The sequence below is a fragment of the Martes martes genome (genome assembly GCF_963455335.1).
Source record: "Martes martes genome assembly, chromosome: 9".
NCBI lineage: Eukaryota > Metazoa > Chordata > Mammalia > Carnivora > Mustelidae > Martes > Martes martes.
Window position 1 is genome coordinate 81,608,244 of NC_137896.1, and position 22,418 is coordinate 81,630,661.

Sequence of the window (22,418 nt, forward strand, 5' to 3'; positions counted from 1 at the left end):
TCCACCTATGAATTTAGGAGGACACAATTCAGCCTATAATAGCAGGAGAAGAACTGTCACAGGGCTCTGCTCCTGATACTCAAATGATACAGAGTAGCCCCCATGGCAGGGTCCCCCAGCTTTTTCCCCCTCCAGTACAGGAGATCTCTGAGTAGTCTCTCTGGAGTATAGGCAGCTGAGCAAGGGATGGCTTTTCCTTTCTCACCTTTTTCTTGTCTTTGCTATGGCATAAACTCTGTGCCCCAAAGCCCTCAGAGCCTTGTCTTTTACTTTGCAAGGAACTGATTTGGAAGCATCCAGTAACCTCGATACTAGTATTTTCTTCTCTTCAAATTCTTACTATAATAGGCTCCTTGAAAAAAAGGGATCCAGGATGAAGGGGGAGAAGGAACAGCACAACAATTAGTATTTCAGGACCTCCTTTCTTAGCTCATTTTAGTGTACTGCTCTATAAAATTCATTGTCCTAATTTGGAGGCCCAATTTCAGAGCACCCCTTTTATAATCTTCCTCATCATGGCCAAAGACTTGAGAAACCAGGAGATAGGAAACCTTTACCATGACTAACAGGGATAATTCAATCAGTTAACAGCTGAATATCAAAATACCTGGCACAAAGTAGAATCTAATCTAAACCTGTCTGTACTTTAATTGGCTTGTGTGTGCACTGTGGATAATTATCAGGTACAGATGTTATTTCAATGTGAAAGCTCATGCTTCACCCACAGTACGTGCTCAATAAATATTCATTAAACTTTGAAAACATTTTCATTTTTCAGGACTCTGAATTACGTCCAGTAGGGTCCAGGTTCAGATCAATGATTCCAAGAACAGCAATGTAATTCCTTGGGGTTTATATAGTGTATAATTTCTCCTTTTCCTGGAAGGCTTAGTATCAAGTCTTCAAATCAAGCACTGGGTTTCATTTTCTATATATATTTTTTTCTCTTTCAGCCTACAAAGGCAGAAGTGGTGACTCCAGAATTTCTATATAGGAGGTGTAAATTGGATTAAAAAGATTAGTCCAGGAGACTTAAAGATGCACTTACATAAAATATAGCTGCCTTATACATTCACATGCAAGTATTTGTGTGAACGTGAGGCTTGGTTTCTCTGGGATAAATGCCCAGGAGTATATTTGCTGGGTTGTATGGTAGTTGCATGTTTTATTTTTTTTAAAGACACCATCACACTGTTCTCCGGATTGGCTGTGCCACTTGACATTCCCACCGGCAATGTGTGGGAGATCCAGTTTCTTTACATCTTCGTCAGCATTTGGTGGTATTGTCATTAATTTTTATTTCAGCCATTCTGATAGGTGTGTACTGCTATGGTTTTAATTTGCCATCCCCTGATGGCTAGTGATGCTGAACATATACTCAGGTGTTTATTTGCCATCTGTATGTCTTTTTCAATGAATGTATCTTCATGTCTTTCACCCATTCTCTAATTGGATCCTTTGTTTTTGAGTTTCAAGAGTCTTTTCTATATTCTAGATGTTAGTCCTTGGTCAAATATGCGGCTTACAAATATTTTCTTCCTGTCTGTAATTTGTCCTTTCATCCTTTTATCAGGGCCTTTTTCAGAACAAAAATGTCTAACTTTGATGAAGTCTAATTTATTAATTTTTACTCTTATGAATTGTGCTCTTGGTGACAAGCTTAAAATCTCTCTACTTTGACCAAGATCCTGAAGATTTTCTCTTATGTTTCTTTCCGGAAGTTCTATGGTTTTACATTTTAAACTTTAAATCCATGACCCATTTTAAGTTAATTTTTTGTATAAATGTGCAACGTAGGTCAAGGTTAAATTTTTTTTAGCTTACGGAGGTCCAATTGCTATAGCACCATTTATTGATTAGTCTCTCTTTCCATCACTGAACTGCTTTTGCACCTTTGTCCGAAATCACCTGGGCATGTTTGTGTGGGTTTATTTCTGGGTTCTCTGTTCTGTTCCATGGATCTACGAATCTATCCTTGTACCAATATTACCACATAGTCTTGATTACAATAGCTACAAAATAAATCTTGAAATCAGATAGACTGATTCCTCCTATTTAATTCTTCTTTATCAAAAATATTTTAGCTATTCTAGTTCCTTTGCCTTCTGACATAAAACTTAGAATACTCTTGCTCTATCTACAAAAGCCCTTTCTGAAATTTTGATAGGAATTGCACTAAGCCTGTTTATCAGTTTGGGGAGAAATGATATATCTGTTGAGTCTTTTAATCAATGAAGATGGTATGTCCCCATTTATTTAGGTCTTCCGTGACTTCTTAAGTGTTGTGTAGTTTTCACCATGAAGTTCTGCCGTATCATCTTCGATTTACATGTAAGCATTTCTCTCACTTTTCTCTGAGCAATTATAATGATACTGTATTTTTAATTTCAGGGCCCACATGTCCATTGCTAGTACGTAGAAGTACCATCTGTTTTTGCGTGCTGGTTTGCACCTAGTTAACATCTTGTCTCCTCTGGCATTGCTGAACTGATTACTTCTAGGAGGGTTTGTGTGTATGTATGTGTGTGTGTAGAGTCCCTGGGATATTCTACATAGTCAGTGATGTTATCTCAAAAAAGGATATTTTCATTTCTTTACTATGCTTCTGCTTTTTATTTCCTTTCCTTGAATTATTGCATTAATTGGTTTTTCATTTTTCTTCCGGTCTATTTTCTCTCTGTTGTTCAGACTGGGTAATTTCTATTGTTGTTTCTTCCAGTTCACGGATTCTTTCCTCTCTCTCCTCCATTCTGCTGTTGAGTCCACTCACTGAGTTTTTTGCTTTCCTTTTATATTTTTCAGTTCATTTCATTCTTCCTCACATGCTTTTATTTCCTCTATTTCTTTTCTGAGACTTTCTCTTTCTTTGCTGAGGTTGTTTCAAGTGTGTTTATAATTGCTGAGAGTTTTATTCTGCCTGTTTGAAATCTTTGTCAGATAGTTCTAGCATCACTGTCATCTCAGTGTTGGCATCTATGGATTGCTTTTTTTTTCATTCAGTCTGAAATCTTCCTGATTCTTGGTATGATGATTAATTGAATTTTAGACATGTTTGTATTATGTTATGGATCTTTACTTACACCTGTTTTTAGCTGGCTTTTTCTGACATGGCTCTGGTAGGTGAAAAAGAGAAAGGTTACCTCTTTACTCTCTCTTACTCTGGGGTGGGGGTAGAAATCCAAGTCCCCCACTCAGCCAATGAAAAGGGAGGGGGAGGTCCTTTGTTACTGCTGGACAGGGGTGGGAGTTCCAGCTCCTCACATGGTAATGGTTGACAGTGCGGGGAGTGGCTTCATTACTACTGTGTGGTGGTGGGAGTCCTGACTCCTCACTAGGCCTCCTGTGGCACCAACCCAGTAAGGGAGAGAATGGGCTCCTCATTCCTGCTGGGTGGGGGTAGAAGTCAGGCTCCGATGTGGTCTTCATCAGAGAACCCATCATTAGTAAGCTGTGGAGCTGACACTCAGGCCCAAGGATCTTGGCCTCCAAAGCCCAGGTTCTTAACCACTCCATCATAAATAATGCTGTGAACTATTGTTATAACCTCATACCAATACTCTTATATATGGCCAAAGACTGGGCAGTTATGGAACCATGAGAGTAGTAATTGTGCTAGAGTGAAAGATGATGACCCTTTTATTTAAAAAATATTTTAAAGTACTTTTGCTTCTAGAAAGATGGAGTACACATACTTTTCTCTATTTCTCCAAAACTCTGGATATTACATATAAAACAAACATAAGAAAACCCTGAGAGGTAGAGAGAAGAGGGTAGACAAGCTAGAACATCAGGGCCTGAGGAATGATAGTGGTGAGTTCTCCGGTTTGTCCTTCATCTTCATAAACCTAAATTTCTCCATCTATTAAATGCAGATAGTAGAGGTACCTCATGAGGTTGTTGAGAGGATTCAGTGAGATAAGGAGTATTAAACACTTGTCATAGGGCTTGGCCTGTAGGATGTGCTTAATGTATGAACCATCATTGTTTTTAACTGTCATAATCAGGCATGGCTTTTAAGGCAAGGAAATCCCTGTTGCCAGTGACATATCATTATCATTTTCAAGTTTGCCATTTCCACTCAGATTGATTCCAGTAATATCTGTGAGGTTATAGATTTTGAACCTTCTTTCTAAAACATGTATTGTCCAGTTGCTCCAAATGACAGTCCACTCGCTATATCAGAATGATTTGGAGCCCTTGTTATAAATAAAATTTCTAGGACCCACCCAACCTCCTGAATCAGAAAGTTTGAGGGTACACTCACTTATTATCCCTTTCATTCTTAACATTCCTGGACAGTTTACTCTTTGCTTATCCCTTTGTTTTCTTACTGACTCAGATTTGGAATTCTTCTTTCCTCCCTGCTTCTGAAATTTTGGCATAATAAAACTCTTTCAAGCAAGGAATAAATTCTCCTATCCAGATTTTTTTAAAAGATGAAGTAATGGCATTAACATTACATTTGATTCTATTTAATTGCTAAATTATGGAAATTAAATAGCTTTCAATAGCATTCAAAAGTTGAATTAAGTGAGACCTCGGATCCATAATCTTGTATCTATTTGTGAAGGTTTATATTACCAGCCATTCTAAAATATCTTAGTGCCAGAATATCTGTGCTGAATATTTTCCACTTGTTCTTCTAAATGCACTCCTTTTTTTTTCATCTTACTTAGGGCTTAGGAGACTGACCTTTATGGATGGCCTTAACCACCCTCTGGAGTTTGGGCTGGGTCAATGAGAGGCATCCCAGGAGATCAGAGGGTAAGTGGAAATCATCGAGGTCAGGATATTCATTACCTGTCCCCTCCCCACTGGGTCACCATAGACTGACAGTGTCTCTCCAAAGGCCATCCCTCCTCTCAGGCAGCCCTTTCTGACAACTATCTCTCTGGGTTCCTTTAACTGGTAGGCCCTCCCTTTACCACTTCAGGCCTAGAAATAGTATTATTATTGCTAGCCTGGGTACTGTACCATTCCCTTGTTAACTTCAATATTCAGCCTCAGTTATTATCAAAACATAGATTAAGCAACAATGAACTGTGTTTTCAGCCAGTCTGTTCCCATTATGCTGGCAAAAATATTAAAAAATAATGATATTACTAGTTCTGGTAAGGATATGGTAAGACTGGTCAACTCATACTTTGTTAACAGGTATAACCTTTGGAAACCACGTTAATTAACACAACTTTTGGAAAGTCATTCAGCAACATACTTCGAAAACTATTCACTGTTCATCGTTCTAACCCTTTGGGGCAATAATTCTGCTGCTGATAGTTCATCCAAAAGGAAATAATTTATAAAAATTAGAGGGCTATATTAATGCTTAAGTTAATTAGATCACTGCTTAAATAAATTTAAAAAAACAACATTGGAAACAGCTCAAATTCCACTAATGGGAAAATTATTGAGTAAATAAAATGATAACTAAGAAAATTAAGTAACCATAAAAGGAAAGTCTTAGGGTATAATGCTAAGTTCAAAAGCATACTTCCCCAAAATAGCTATGTAAAATGTATATATGCACATGGTCAAAGACTAAAATACAAACATTAAAGTAAAAAGAATTTATTATTAAGATAATAGAATTATGGCTGATTATTTACCTTTTTCACTTATTTTGTCTGTGTACAACCAATTTTTTAATGGGGCCAAAGGACATTTCACTAAGACAATTATATATATAATAGAGTATGTATTATGGTGGATATACTATGTTATACACCATTTATACCATATTACATGGTACTACAATAGGCACTTACCTATAACATGGAATCTATGTAATCCTAATTTTTACACACGAGGAAGCAGAGGCCTGAGAGGTTATGTAAACTTGCTCAAGAACACAACATAAATAAGAAGTAGAGCTGGGAGCCAGGCCCAAGCCCCACACCACACCATTGTCTGCTATAAGATCTGGCTGGAGGGAGAGGACCTTGAACCCTTCTAGAGGCTTTCCTTTCCTGACATTTGTAATGCAGTTCTTGACCGTTTGCCTCCTCTGGCCATCTCTACTGAATCCCAAGAGCACAAGCCTGGAATGTAGGCATTCCTGTGGTTCTATTCGTGGCTTTACACTTCATCTCTTGGAACACCGAGCTATCCCCAGAGTTGTAACTACGAACTGTCTATGGATCTTGACCCCTTCATTCCCTGTGTTAGAAACCTGCATTTCCAGCTGCCCAGTAGGCCTTCATATATGCTGGCCATCTCAACCTACGCATGTCCAAGACCAAAGCATCCTCTTATCTCAGAAAGTATTCTGGCCTGGCCCCCTAACCTTTAACTTCCATTAGTGAGATCATCACCTTTCCCAATAATCCAGGCTGAAAACATCTTTGAATTGCTCCCTGTTCAATCTGATCCTCACATTGGATCACAAGGCATGTAGATTCTTGCCTTACTTAGTTTATTGCATCCTTCCCACTTTTTTTACTCCTGCTGCCTCCATCCAAGTACTAGTCTCATTAACTTTCCACTGAACTATCATAATCCTCACAATTAATTTGGACTCATAAATTCCAATGTTAGCTTTTGCTTCAGAATCATACACACACACACACACACACACACACACACAATCCCACACCCAGCCCACACCTACTGAATCAGAACCTCTAGAAATGCCATGGAGTCTGGGAATTTTTTAATCCCCAAATGATTCCAATATGTAGCCAAGTTGAGGAGTCCCTGACCTAATGATTCCTTGCCTCTAGTTTTCTTCAAGCGCCCTCTTCCCCAAATTTTGATCCAGGTTGTACATTGCTTTCAGAAATCTTTCTACAGCAATTGTTTACATGACTCATTTCAAAGACCTGCAATGCACACCCCCACCCCGCCACTGTCTCAACAGCAGCTTCCAAAGCATGTACCTTTAAACAAGTAATATAAGGAGAGCAGGGGAGAGAGGAACCCAGAACTGATTTTAACCAGCTCCTTCAATGCAAAACTTCTCAGCATTCAATGTGCAATTACAGAGTGTGAGTTTTCAAGAGAGAATGATGTAGCATGTATAGTTCCCAAAATTATCTGACCATGGAATCCTTCTTTTATGAAATATCTCATTGCTCTGGATTTCTAAGGAAGCCTTTGGAAAAGACCAGCCTACAGGACAAATTCCAAACTCCAGAACCTGGCCCCAAAGGCACCCTGTTAGATCCCTGGTCTGCCTTTTCTGCTTTGTCATGCACTGGCCTCAAATACCCACTCACCCTGAACTATTCATGGTTCTACCAACACTTTTTGTTCTTTGGTAGAAAGGCCTTTATTATGAGAGTCAAACAGTAGTCCACCCCTCTGATTCTTGTCCTGTCAATCCTTGGGCCCATTTCTATTTGCCAAACTACAGTGTATGTTTACACAACATAAACTAGATCTTTAACTGAGGGAAAAGAAAGTCTAGGTTCCTCATCTGTGCTAAGGAACAGTGTCAGTGCTACATAGACATACTTGTCCATGGGCCCATAAACAGATGTGCACACACTAAGGACATTTTGATTATTTGGTAGAGCAGAATATGAGACTGACTTTTGAGCTTGATGTTCTCATTTATTAGAAAAGCTTGCTGGATGATTGGGAGGGGGAACCTTTTATATAAGCATGACTAGGGGTGCACGGACTGACTCTATAAAGTTACCTTCTCCCACTAAATCTCTGCAAAGTTGAGACCATCAGACAAATATCTTCTTGCCTTTTGGGTCACAGTGCCTACTGGAAGCCATTCAATCATTAGGAGAGGAATCTCAGAGTTTTCTTTTCTTTTTTTTTCCCAAATCAAATCCTCAGGATATTTGAAAATTGGTCTTTCTTAAACCTTAAGTGCAGTGATGTCATGGGAGAGCTGAGCCACTCTGGTTTAGAACCAGAGCTCCTTAGGTAAGTACCCTGCTCTAAGGAAATGAGGCAACATGTATCAGCACTTCAGATGCCTGAAACAGAAACATGACTGCAGTGGCTCACACAAGTGGTTTATATCCCCAGCATGAGAATTATAGAGGCAACACTGCAGGGCTCACCGTTTGAACGTTTCTGATGCCATCAAGGACCAATTTCTCCTACCTTCCAGCTCTGCCATCGCTAGCGTGTAGCTCCTGCTCTCATTATGTCCATGATCCCGTAAGAAAGAAGTAGGAAGAAAAAAGAGCAAAAGACACAGACCAGCTTTTTTTTTTTTTTAAGATTTTATTTAATTTGACAGACAGAGATCACAGGTAGGCAGAGAGGCAGGCAGAGAGAGAGGAAGGGAAGCAGGCTCGAGGCTGAGCAGAGAGCCCGATGTGGGACTCGATCCCAGTACCCTGGGATCATGACCTGAGCTGAAGCCAGAGGCTTTAACCCACTGAGCCACCCAGGCGCCCCAGACCAGCTTTTTATGGGAGAATACAGTGGCTTTTCTGAAAACCCCTTCGATCAGGCTTTTATTTAAATCCCATTGGCCAGCTCTACATTACACGACTACCTTTAACAACAACGACGTCTGGGGAATAGAGCTTGTTAGCTGGCAAATAGCCACTCACCTCAAAATAGGTTCTGTTTGCAAAGAAGGGGAGATTGGAAATGAGATAATCGGCCAGAAGTGCTTAACCTAGCAGAAGCACCAAGCTCCCTGCACCATCAGGCAGAGAGCACTTGTAGCTTCTGTCTGGACATAATGTGAGTGAGATAACCAAGATATCTCCTCTCCCTTCCACCAGAGTACTTGTAGCTTCTATAAAGACGTAACATGAAAACCTTAAATTCGGTGCCTTAAATTAAAAGACACCTAAATAAATGTCCATGCTCTGTTTACCTGTCTGTATTGCAAGGTGCATACACACTTACCATACCTTTGGGCATTCTTTCTATATTTAGAGCATTTGGCAAATTGCTTACCCAGGAATTACCCAACATCACTGAGATCTTCTGGTTACTAAGCATTTAAAGCCAAATTTCAGCATATGGAATAGAAAACATGGCATGTCCTGAAAACGGCAGTTGTTATAAAAGCTAAAAACTGATTTTGCCCCATGACAAAAAGGTCGGTAGGCCTTTGAAGGACAAGTTTTTTTTTGTGAATTCCGCTAATTCAGGTATTTACACAAAGCCTAGAAAAGGGATGGATTTTCTTTCTCGACTTGCTGTTGCTGGATCCACTATAGGTTTTTTAGAAGAGATTCTTCCAGAAGAGTCTAGTGTGAGTTTTCTGTGTATTAAATGACTTGAATGTAAGAACCTGAGCAAACCTCAGACATAACTGTCCCCACAAGGCAGATACCAGAAATATTCAGAGCAAATAATTGGGACAATGAAAAAGAGGGGCTGGTTCCTTCTCTAAAGGTCCAAGAGAAATAACCAGGAAAGACACAGACATTTTCCAAAGAGCTTTCTTGCAGTTTTTTGCAAGGCTTTCGGGAGCTTTCCACTCATGTGACAGCAAAGCCAAGAGAATAGAGCTGGTGCCCTTCTTTTTCTCTGTGACTCAGGCCAAGTAGGTCTTTTCAACAGCACTTGTTAATCTTGTTAAATCTTAAGTGCCTCTTAGTTTTATGAGCTACACTCACTTTCTCTTCCAGCCCTCACTGACCTTGCTGTCTTTTCGTGGCTTGAATGTCATCTCATGAAAGAAGTATACAGTTAATTCTAGGACAACACCAGACTGGAAAGTATGTGTGTGGCCTGCATCATGGGGAGAGGCACAGGCCAAGGGTCCATACTTGTTGCCATCAAATTCATTTTCAATCTGTTAACAAACATCTTTTAGAGACTGAATGTGGATGAGCTGCATGTTGCATTTGTCTTTGTTTTTTAGAGGGAGAAAATGAATTTGTCCTCAGGGTGGTTCGGCAGAGTGGAGATGCATCACACATGGGAGTAGAAAATGTATTTAGTTGCTCCAACCATGCTGGACAGAAACCTAGCCGTATCCACAAAACTCAGACGTGCATTCCCTGTGATCCAGCAATTTCATCTCCAAATGGGTCAATACTTAGATGTCTCACAAGAGCGTATCCTGGTTTTGCTTGTGAAGATAGCATTCAATGAAGCAATTCACTTTTTTAAAAAAAGATATATTTATCGACTTGAGAGAGAGAGGGTGAGAGTGGGGGCAGGGGGGAAAGGAAGAGAGAATCTCCAGCAGACTCCCCACTGAACATGGAGCCCGACTTAGGGCTTGATCTCACAAACCTGAGACCAGAAGCTGAGCTGAAACCAAGACTTGGAGGCTTCCCCTACTACACCACCCAGGGGCCCCCAAATCAGTTTACTTTTTTTTTTTAAGATTTTTTATTTTATTTATTTGACAGGTAGAGATCACAAGTAGGCAGAGAATCAGGCAGAGAGAGGGGGAAACAGGCTCCCTGCCAAGCAGAGAACCCGATGCAGGACTCGATCCCAGGACCCTGAGATCATGACCAGAGCCGAAGGCAGAGGCTTTAACCCACTGAGCCACCCACGCATCAGTTCACTTTTTGATACTAAATCCAGATTCTTGGGAGAGACAGGAATTCTAGAAGCAGAGATAGCTTCCAAGTGCAGCATCAAAGGATACAGGCATCTCAAATCCTGAAACAGCCCACCTTTTCAGTACTACCTGGAATCAGACCCATGTTCACTGGGTTCCCTGCACTATGCCCCGCTAAGTGACTGCAGAAATGCAGCTCAGAATCATCGAAGAGAAATGGATAGCATGAGGATTTCAAGATCTCCCCTCTCCCTTCCACCGTCACTCAACCCCTCCAATGACCATCAGTGACCCTCCAGACTTATTTCCACTTCTGCCTTCAGAAGGCTGTGGCATTTGGGAACACATTCTTCAATAAAATCCTCTAGAGTTCAGGAAGAAATTATTTGTCCTCCACCCCAAATACAAACCATTTGCTCCAGGAAACAGCTGTGTCTCTCTGAAATCATGCTTGCTTTCAAGAGGATGGCATTAGAAACACTGTGCTCCAGATACAGAAGCACCTCTTTACATTCTCCCAATTTGGGTCAGTGTCATAAAGGAGCTGGAAGATCTCCTTTAAGGAAGATCTGTACTTGGCATCATGAGTTCTCCCGTAGTTGTAAATTACTTTTTAACATCTACGTACTTCCTTTGCTCTGTGAATTCTTTAGAGAACCATTATGCTGTGAGTTATCGGTTTTCTAAGACAGATTTAGGTGTTATGAAAATGGGTGAATCTTGTTGAAATAGTCATAAGAGAATGGGACAGAGCTTGTGAGAAGGAAAAAAACCTGCTCCCATAAGGGTCAGTGACGGTGATCGAGTTAGTTCGGTAGCAAGAATGACCTTTGTTCAGATCCCAAGTAGAATCCTTTAATCCCTCTGGCTCAGAGAACACATTTGGTCTGCTGGGAAGTTTACACGTTATGTTGCTGAATGTTATTCCTGATGACTATTTTTGCAAAGAGCACTTACTACAAGTTTTGTTCCAGCCTTTCCGACCAGGATTTCACATATAAATAAAGTTAGGGATTAAAACAAAATTTCTCTCTTGGGCTCAAAGAGGGGATTTTACCAAACATTGGCAAAAGGAATGAGAAGCCAGTAAATTCTACTGGAGCTAAAAGTCTTAAGGATAATGACCGGTACTTTGTAAGCTCTTCTGGGCAGAGATAGAATTGCATGTAGGGGGAGATGTGTTCTGCATCATCCAAAATAAAACTCCTCATCTTCGGATCTCTCCCTTACCTAAGCCTGGTGTTCAGAAATAAATCTAATTCCATAATATAAGAAATGATTAAAAAATATCTTTAAAAGAGTACGTGTGGGGGCGCCTGGGTGGCTCAGTGGGTTAAGCCTCTGCCTTCGGCTCAGGTCATGATCTCAGGGTCCTGGGATCGAGCCCCACATCGGGCTCTCTGCTCAGCGGGGAGCCTGCTTCCCTCTGACTCTCTGCTTGTCTCTCTGCTTACTTGTGATCTCTCTGTGTCAAATAAATAAATAAACTCTTTAAAAAAAAAAGTACATGTGTGTATAATGCCAAAAATGGTGATGGAAAAAATGTTCTACTGGATTTCCTCTTTTTCTCTCCTCTTCTAAGTCCACACACTTTCCCTCTGAGGAGCAGCCCGGACCCCTGTCTCTTTCCTCCTCTGTTGCCCTCCTGGTCCTTGACAGTGTTGTACTGTCTTACACCCTCTCTGAAAGGCCCAGGGCCCACCATGCTCACTCCTGCTGAGCCTCACTCTCCTCCCTTTACCCTCTTCCCATGGGGCCACCTGCTAATCTTTCAGGCTTTTTAGCTAACTCCTCACTCCTACGACTGGCAGAGCACAGGACTGTATTTTAGTGACTTTTTTCTACCTACTCACTCTCTTACCCTAAACTCGAAAGGGGCCCTTCCTTCTTCCAGGCCAACATGAGAAGCTTAGCACATGCCGTCTTGTTCTGGACTTCAAATCCAGTCATTGTCCCTGAGCATCTAGTCCTGATTCTTAGATTTTTACAGGCAGGATTTAATATTCAAATGTAGTAGGCAACCCAAAATGATGATTCTTTTGATGTTGTTCTTAATAAATTTACTAGTACCAAGCAAGCATGCACACATAAATACACACACACACACACACACACACACACACACACACACACCAGAGGCAGGCTTGCAGGACTTTAGAAAGAACTAATAACAAACCAAATTGTTACTGTTACTATTTTTAGGCTATCTGCAACCCTCTGAAGTAACAGCTAAGACAGCATTGCCGAGTAGTTAAGAGCTCTGACCCTGGATCTGCACTACCTGGGTCAAATCTCAACTCTGCTCCCTGATCTAATTTGGCAAGTTAACTGATTTCTCCATGCCTCCATTTTTCTCATCTGTAAAAAGGGAATAATTAAAGGACGTACCTCATAGGATTGTCTGAGGGTTAAATGAGTCAATATTTGAACAGACACGGAGACGCATTGCCCAGATCCCCCTTCATGGGCGAGCTTGCTACCCAGGGGCAGAAAGGATGGTGGGCAGACTCCAGCTCTCAGCACCTTCAGTACATCTCAGGCAGGACTTGCCTAAGGCTGTGCACTTCGCCGGGGAACCCATGCTTGGTGACTAAGTGAGGCGGGGACGAGGGGTTATTAAGGCAGGCCATTCTGGTCTGATGCAGGATGCTGGTGGGTGCACTCGCCTCATGCTCCCTGCCATCCTGGCCAAGACTTTACTGAGCCTGAGTTGCAGTCTGACATTTTCTTGCTTTCTCCCCTTCTCTTCCAAGGTGTTAATTGCTAATAGGCATCTCACATCCCAATCTGTCTCAACTATTGCTTCCAAAGACCACAACCTGAGACGGCATTTGTCAGGTACTTAGAGAAGTCCCTGGAGCACAGTGAGCACTCTGTCAGTGCTGTTAAATAAAATCAAATAAGGAATCTGGAGAGGCAGCACCTTCACCACTCATCCCTCTTAGAGAAGAGGTTATAGTTAATGTTCAATATCAGGTTACTTTAAAGAGCCTAAGAGTCTCCCTAATCAGGATGAGGAAATGATGCCACTAGTATTAACCATTTCATTGCTATGTTTATGCTTTAGGATTTTTTTTTCACTATTATCTTTTCTGTGCTTGATCTTGCCAACCTAATTTTTTATTGCTTGCAAGAGTATTTTCTGATGTTTTAAGCTGAGGTTCAACAATGTCTCCTAATGGCTAACATGAATTTCGATATAAGTCCTATGGCTTCTAGAATCAAAACTTCTCAGTCGTGAGAAGGACAGCTCAGTGCCGTCTTTACAATCCCAAGCGGATTGTTCTCAGGGCCTAAACTAGGAAAGGTCCCTCGTGAGAGGGAACACTTAAGGATGGAAGGGTGGCAAATCAGAAAAGTGCCTAGGGAAGCACATTCCAGGCAGAAGGAACAGCAAATGAGAAGACCCTGCATAACAGGTGCACTTGGCTGTTGAGAGAACACCAGGGAGCCCAGTTTTGGCTGAAGAGCAGCTGAGCAAGGGAGAGTGTGGCCCCCAAGTGAAACTGGAGATATAAGGCCAGATCTCGTAGGCCTTAAAAGCCACGGAAGGGAATTAAGGTTTCATTCTAAATACCGAGAACCCACCTTGTGATCTTAAGGAGGGTTGATGGGTTACAACTTATTTTTTGAAAGACCATGCTGGGGGGTGCCTGGGTGGCTCAGTGGGTTAAGCCTCTGCCTTTGGCTCAGGTCATGACCTCAGGGTCCTGAGATAGAGCCCCTCATCGGGCTCTCTGCTCAGTGGGGAGCTGCTTCCCCCCTCTCTCTCTGCCTGCCTCTCTGCCTACTTGTGATCCCTCTCTCTCTGTCAAATAAATAAATTAAATCTTTTTAAAAATAAATAAATAAACAAATAAACAAATAAATAAATAAAAATAAAAGACCATGCTGGCTCAACACAAGCTCAACATTGAAGAAGGGAGCTGAGCTACAATTTACTAAAAGATACGGCATCTCTCAGATTCCTGGGTAACACTCTATTTTAATACCGTATTATTATTTCAAAGGGCTTTTAGGTGAGTCTGTGACTGTTTTAAGCACCACTAGGAGGCCACTAAGAATGAACAATATTATATAGATTAAAACCATCACTAGACCTGAAAAAAAATTCATCCTGCCCACACTCAGAAAGGGCATCCATCATTTGTTGTCACTAAGCCCATTCCTTCTCATTTCCATTTATAGCCTATCATCTGGCATTGACAGTGTAAATCATCTCTGTAAATCGTCTAGAGCCAACCTTTGGTTGTAACTTCTCTAGAATAATTGTTAGCTCTATCATTTTGCCTTGAAATGGATGATACCTACTTTTTGGCCTGTTCTGGCTACGGCATCGGTCTGTCAACAGTGACTAGAATTAAAAAGGATGGCTTTCCTCCTGCCACAGCAGCCACAGCCATGATATGCTCAGGTTTCAGAAGAGGCTTGCCTCCAGGGTCCTCTGTTGTGACAAAAGAAGGTCTGGTTGGCCCCAGGGAGACCAAAGAGATCACCAGTGCCTATGCCTATCAGCAGATCCGGAAACTGATCAAAGACAGGCTGATCATCCGGAAGCCTGTGACCCTCCATTCCTGTGCTCCATGCCAGAAAAATACCTTGGCCTGCCAGAAGGGCGTTGGTGAGAGAAAAGGTACTGTTCCTGCTGGAATGCCCCAGAAGGTAACCTGGATGAGGAGGGTGAGAATTCTGCACTGGAGACTGAGCGCCAAATAGATCACAGCCTGTACCTAAAAGTGAAGCGTTATGTGTTCACGAACAAGCCGATTCTTGTGGAACACATCCACAAACTGAAGGTAGACAAGGCTTGCCAGAAGCTTCTGGCAGACCAGGCTGAGGCCCACAGATCGAAGACCAAGGAGCACACAAGACTATGAAAAGCGGCTCTAGGCCAAGAAGGAGGAAATCATCAAGACTCTATCCAAGGAGGAAGAGACCAAGAAATAAAACTCCCTCTCTTTTGTCTGTACGTAGTGGCCTCAGCAATAACACAGATCAGTTTTTCAAGAAAACAAAACTTTATCTGCCAAAAAGAGAAGGGGAGAGAGAGAGAGAGAGAGAGAAAGAGAGAGATGAGTATTGGCCTCCTGAAAGACAGGGACTTCTGCCTTCCAAAGAAGGGCTGCATGTAAACAAGATGTGTTTGTTTTTAATTTTCTTTCAGGCTGAGAACCTACTCACTAAAGACGGGTGGAGGAAGAGCCTGCCTAGGAGAGCTCAGAGCTAACAGAAGGAGTAGGGAGGAATCTAACAAGCTAGGAAGGAAGTGGGCCAACCTGTCCAGGGAAGAAGCTGGGATTACCAGGGCAATGAGCTACTTTGCATCACTCAGTGCAACCGATGTGTGAGGTGGGCCGGACTGCCCAGGAATCCAGTGGTGTGCGGGCATGTTCCAGATTAGTGTTAAGGGGGACCCTGGTTAACAGAGAAAGCTTCAAAGGATATGAATTTAATACTTGTGTCTCTGCCTCACTCATTTCAAAAACGAACAAGACAAAGCGAAACAAACAAACAAACAAAAAACCAACTTTTTTTTAAAGCATCAGTTTCTTCTCTTCTCTTGATGGAGTTTTTCCCTGGCACTAAATGGATGGGATCAAAGGCACTGGCAGCCCCTTTGTTTCCTCTCCCCAGTGTACTTGTGTTTATTCCTGGTAATTAAAATGAGGACTGGCTTTTAAGATAAGTCGGAAATTTCCCTCCCTCCCCATTCAACTCAGCCTTCACACACACACACACACACACACACACACACAGAGGCACCCGCACCAGCATTCTTAAAAAAGTCACACCTAGGCCAAGCCCTACTGAATTTATAGATTTCCAACTAATTCTTAGGTGTAGAAGCAACACTAGCCAATCCAGGCCAAGGTTGTGAATGAATGAAATGTGATGAGTTTCATCAGTGTAGACTGCCAACTTGAACTTCTGCTATTTAAAACATTTCTTCAACTTTTCACTTACTCTTCCTCTGTGAGATAAATTAATCATTTAAACAATTCAGACCTAAAATAAGCATGTAGCAGATAATCTAAATTTAGATAGAAAATGTGTTATCTGATTGTCAGCGGAATATAACCAGCCTCTGGGTTCAAAACATTTTATTTCTTTTTTCTGGGCTATATTGCCATGTTGGCGGGGAGCTCTTAGCCCCATTCTGAATATTTTCAGTTGGAAGAGGCAGTGTGCAGGAAAGGAATCTACAGTCGGAGAAGACCAGAGATACCCTTAAGGAAGTCACATGGAAGAGAAAGGCAAGTATTCTAAGTGTGAGCATGTGTGTGGTTGTTTTTCTTTTTCTTCTTCCTCCTCCCCCTCCCCCTTCTTCTTTCTCTTCCTCTTCCTCTTCCCCTTCTCCTTCTTCTTTGGAAAGGAAAAAATTATCATAGTAACGACCAAAACGGAGCCCAGCTCCATAAAGAATAATAAATAAATAATAAATGAGCGAATAAATAAATGAAGTCTCTTTTCTCTGAATCTCTTTGTTTGGTCAAATTTGGATGCCAAGTTTCCATTTCCAGGGTTCTCCTGGCTAGTGGTCGGTCCAGAAGCTGTGCTGTGTTAATCCCTACTCTGTGTAGCTCACCTTTTATGAAATCCAGAAATCTGTGTCACCCAACCCCATTTCCTCTAAACACCAAAGGAGCACCTGGCAGCCTGCCTCCTAAGTTTTCCTCCCCACTAGTGGGGATCTCCAAATGACTGCCGAATCCAAATGGGTTGGTCTCCTTCCACCCAGCTGAGCCACGCAAGTCTCCACGAAACTACCAAACCAAGAAACCCTTTATGCCGCCTGACAACAAGAAAGTAAAATCACAGAGGCAATAAAAGGGAGGACTATAAACCAGCAAATGAAAACAGAAACATCGAGCATAACGAGAAGAGTGAAATTCGGCCTGGGGCGCTGTCACACAGGCCTGTCGCATTCCTGGTTGGCAAAAAGACTGGCTGAAGACCAGATCTGCCTCTTGGAATCGCTGAAAGGTGAGGCTGGGGAGAAGGCGCAGAAGCGCATCCTTGGCTCTCAGGATACGCCCAGTGCCATGCTGGAAAGAATCTTAAAATATCTTTCATTCATGCTGCCAATTCCAAACGCTGGAAGCAGTGTTCTTTCTGTTTTCCCTGGGAGAAGGCTTTCACTTCCCCGTCAGCAACTGTCAATCTTCCCGGGAGTGAGCTCCCAGGACAGGGTGCACCCAGCGGCTCTCAGACACACGAAAGGGCCCAGAGTGACATCCCCTGGGAAGGACACAGCAAGTCCCTCTGAAGCCCTGAACTCCTCTGGGGGATGGGTTCGTCATTATCTCCTTCAGCGCCGAGGGTTTCTGAAATCAATCCTTCTTGTGCTAAGTAATTAAAACACAAGCAGGAGGCTGGTTCTAGTTTCCTCATAAATAAACTGAAAATAATGGAATGTTAGGAACTGCCATTGACTGCCAAGTTTTATGGTTGTCCTCTAATTACTTTGGTACAACACAAATGTGTGCATGTCTAAAATAATTATTTGATAACAGTGACCATAGTTCCTGCAGTAATTAAGAATTTTAATCATGTATTGAAATACAGAAAAATAGCTTGATAAATGTGTGCCCTCCTACCTAAGTAGGTAAACAAAAGGATGCTGACTTTGTGTATTTTACCGCTTACATGAATATTTATCCTGAGCAGAGACTGGCCTGGCAAAGACCATCATGGAGAGCTGAAAGCCTGACGGGCCAATAAAACTGTGCAGTGTCTTGTTCCTCAAAGGAGGCTGCAAGCACCATTTGGGGTCTGGGGTGGGAAGGGCATCAGGCCACCGGATTAAAGAAGGTAAACATTTGGGATGCTTCCCTTTTACTGTATTTAGAGGTGCAGGGAGCACATTAGGTTTAAATAAAAAATAAACATGCAATATGATAAAACAGAATGCAAGTTTCTCCATATTACAAAGACATTTTGAGCTGGGAATTATAGCTACGGGGACTTTCACCGGTCCTGCTTCATCTTAGGTGCTCCTTGTGGGACCACTTGGGTAGTATCAGGAGGCGATGACTCGCCAAATAGAAAAGAAGGCGTTTCTGGCGTGCCAGTTTCTACTCTAGATTAGACTGGATAAATTTTGTATCATGTATAAAAATATGAATAATGGGAATCTTAAAGCAACTTCCACAGTCCCGCAAAAGCATGTCTTCCAACACCACATCGCGGTTCCACTTATGGTCCGAATTCTAAATCCACTCTTCCCTATTCTCTCTGGCCCAGCAACTAGCTAGAACCCTGCCTCCAGGGTAACCCTGTTACCTTCTAAACAACGGGTTCTGAATCCGGGGCAATTTTGCACTCCCCACCCGCACCTCGTGGGGTCCATCTGTCAATGTCTCCATGGAGTAGGGGGTGGCATTACTGGCCTCTAGTGCTCAACATCCTATAATGCACAAGATAGTCCCCCACAGCAAAGGATTTCCCTCCAATGTCAATAGTGCTGAGGTTAGGAAACCCTGCTCCAGCCAGTGTGTCTACACACACACATAGAGAAAACAGGTGGTCAGAAGGTCAAAGTCAGGCCAAGGGGATCAGGACCCACAGAAAGGCTACGTACGAAGGCAGTCACAGTGTAAGGGAGGGAGGCATGTCTCTGCACCAGAGCAGGAGACAAAACACAGCCTCTGGAAGCAGGGTTCTAGCTAGTTTGTTGGGCCAGAGAGAATAGGGAAGAGTGGATTTAGAATTCGGGCCGTAAGTGGAACTGTGATGTGGTGTTGGAAGATGTGCTTTTGCGGGACTGTGGAAGTTGCTGCACACATTCCATCAGAAGTTTGCCACCTCCTCCAGAAAGCGGCCTTAATCCTCCAAATGGGAGTGAATCTCCCCACTCAGTGCTCAGGCTAGAGGTGTGAGGCCTTTATTACCTTACCAACCATGACATTCTGCCATTGGTTCCCAGAGTGAGCTGTAAGCTCCTTGAAGACAAGACTTGTGCCTTTTCCAATATTTCTTTTTGGTCCATGGTATCATAGAACAAAACAATACCCATAAAACAGTTGTTGAATTGACATCAGTGCTGTAGTCTCCTCCCAATATTAGAAATGTGGCATGCACACATGTGAATAGAACACATCAAATGGGAAGGAAAAAAGGAAGTGATCTACTCTTTTCATCTGGGAAGACCATTTAGCAAAATCTTCAAAGACCTGTTTATACTTCTTTTTTGATGTTAACCATCTGTTTGACGGGCCTTCCCCCCTTCTTTAGCCTTTTTAGCAGTTTCCAGTAGTAAGGAAGTTCATCTTGGCATTTCACTGGTGTATCCCATGAAAGGGTCACAGTCGTGGTTTATGTTGTTTTTGACACAAATGCCTGAAATCCAAGTATAGAGCAGTCTGCCTTCACTATAGAACTAAGAATAAAAATAAAGCTCTGCAATTAATTTGCTAATAACTTTTTCCTGTAAAAAGTAGTTTGACTCTGCTCAGCTTTAATTGTAATAAAAAGTCATTCAAGCTTTCTCCTTCCTCTTCATATTTAAAATGAGGGATTCTGTAGACTGAGAAGGAATCAAGCATTTGGGGGATAAAAGGCAATTTTCCACGTTAAAGTATTCTGGGACGGTTCAGTACCTTCCTATTCTTTAAATTCCCAAGATGTAAAAAACACATCTCAAGCAATCCAAATATCTTCAACTCCACTTACAAAACAAATCAAAGGATTATTCTTCACCTTATAAAATCACTTATCAAGCCGAGATTCAACCCAAGATTGCTTTCATTCAGCGGTCCTTACTCTCAAACCCATTCAAATTCAGATGGTATTTACACATCTTTTCAGGAAACCCAAAGAACTTTCTAAGAGCTAAGAAGGATGAATGAATGAACCCAATACTTCATTTTGCAGGTGAGGAAGTAGGCTCAGAAGTCAGTATGAACTCTCAAAGCTGCAGAATGGTAACAGCTAGGACTTATCAAGGGCCCACAGCTTCTCACATCTTTATCACTTCCAGGGGTGTCTGAGCCGCCATTATATCTTGCCGGCCTGGTACAGGAGTCCTGCTTCCACCCTCCCTCCTGGGCACTCCCCTCCCCACAAAGGCCAGTCCACACAGCAGCCAGAAGGATGCATCTACTACAGAGGGAAAACTCTGTCACTCCTCTGCTCAGACACTTCCAATTCTTCCCACTTCTCTCAAGTAAAAGCCAATCCTCACACGGTCTGTGTGCTCTAATCTATTTGTAATTACTTATCTCTTCTGCCTGAAGCACCCAGCACTCTTCACATACTTCACCTGGGACTTTTCCATTGCACTTCCCTCCACTAGAAATCTCTTCTTCCAGACTTCCAAAGGACTCCCTCCTCCTTCCCTTTCTTCAGAGGTCTTAGCAAACATCATTTACCAGAGGTGGCTTCCCTGTCCACCCCTATGTAAATAACATCACTCCACCTCCTATCCCTCTTTCCCCCCTTACTTTCTTCCCTATTTTCTTCTAACACTTTTATTGCCTGACATATTATATATTTATTTGTCTATGGACTGCATTTCCCCACTAGAAGATCAACAACAACCAAAAATTCCTGCTGGATCCCTAGTGCCTGGTACATGGCAGGCACTGAGTATTTTTGTAGAGTAAGTTCTACTATGTGTCAGGTACTATTCTAAGGAAGGTACAAGAACCCATTTACTTAATCTTCCCAACAAGAAGGCACTATTGTCATCACTGTCATCTCTGGTTCACAGATGAAGAAATTAAGGCACAGAATAGCTTAGAAACTTGTCCAAGATCACTCAGCTAGTAAACTGTAGAGTCAGGATTTGAACCCAGGGCACAAGCCTTTTAACCACCAAGATGTACTGTGTCATGCTTAACTAATGACAAAAAAAAATGACTTCGGTGGTCTTCCCCCATACCAGACTCTCAGAAACTGAGATATATCCAAGTGTGCTTTCAAAATGTCAATAGTTTCTTATAACTTCCTAATATATTAACAATCACTAAGGTGTGATTTTGAGCTAAGATTTGCAAACAAGATAAAAAATGTGAACCACAACTGTGTTGCATTTGAGTCTAATTCAGAGCACACAAAGGATAGGACTGTGGCATTACAGACGTGTGCAGGTAATTCTCCCTACTGGACTGAGATTACCACGATTAGCTCTGGTCCATAAAGGGAAAGCTAAGGCACAAAAGCTGCAGTGATGTTCCAGGCCACAGAGCCAGCAGCACTGGCTGGAAGCGAGCCTGTGAGGGCCCCTCTGGGACTGCAGTAGGTCACACATGCTCCCTGCTTATTAGCATAAAACACCCTGGTGATTCATACAATGGAATGTTTAAGCCAAGATGTCACCTAATGGAGGGTATGTTGATACAGCTTTATCTAAGAAGTTACATAATCATCCTAATGTGGAAATGCCAAAAGGAATTTGTGCCTTGGAATATAAGACGGGTGTACCCCTGGGAATTACTCCGCAAAGGATATAAGGAGTTTTCCAGTGAGAAACTTATTGGCCCACACTGAGCAGGTGACTTGTGAAAAACAGGGCCCAGTGGGGGCTGAGGATTCATTAGGAGCAGTTCTGCTTGGTAAGAGGTAGTCAGACCCCTGCCCTGGAGAGCCTCCAGGGTCTCCCGGGCCTGCCCATCAGTCCACAAGGGAGAGAGAGGCCTATTCTGTACCTAGCCTCCTGGGATTAAAAAAAGTCCTTATCCTGAGTCCTCTCTGCCTTTTGCTTTCGGGTCAAATATTTATTTACGCAAATGTAGAGCCCTCTCATTATCTTTCTACCCTAGAGGGCCGAAGGAATCTTCTGCTCCACTTTGTCGGAATTTTCTGACAGAAATCTGGAGCTCTGGAATACCGTCCCCACCCTCCAGTCTTCCCTTGACCTCGGCCTCCACCGTTCCACCTGCTCCAGGACGTGACAGTAGGAAGGAGGTTGGCTGGAAGGGAGGGGCGAAGGTGTCACAAGCACCTGTCACCAGTCAGGCCCCAGTCCACACTT

The 22,418-nt window shown here is 42.4% G+C and overlaps 1 pseudogene across 1 annotated transcript; it reads left to right on the plus strand.

Annotated features, from left to right (window-relative positions):
• The first annotated feature begins 14,850 nt into the window (after window positions 1-14,850).
• On the plus strand, window positions 14,851-15,391 carry LOC308349710 (large ribosomal subunit protein eL19-like; annotated as a pseudogene). Its single transcript has one exon. The product of its transcript is annotated as a large ribosomal subunit protein eL19-like (transcript).
• Window positions 15,392-22,418: the final 7,027 nt, after the last annotated feature.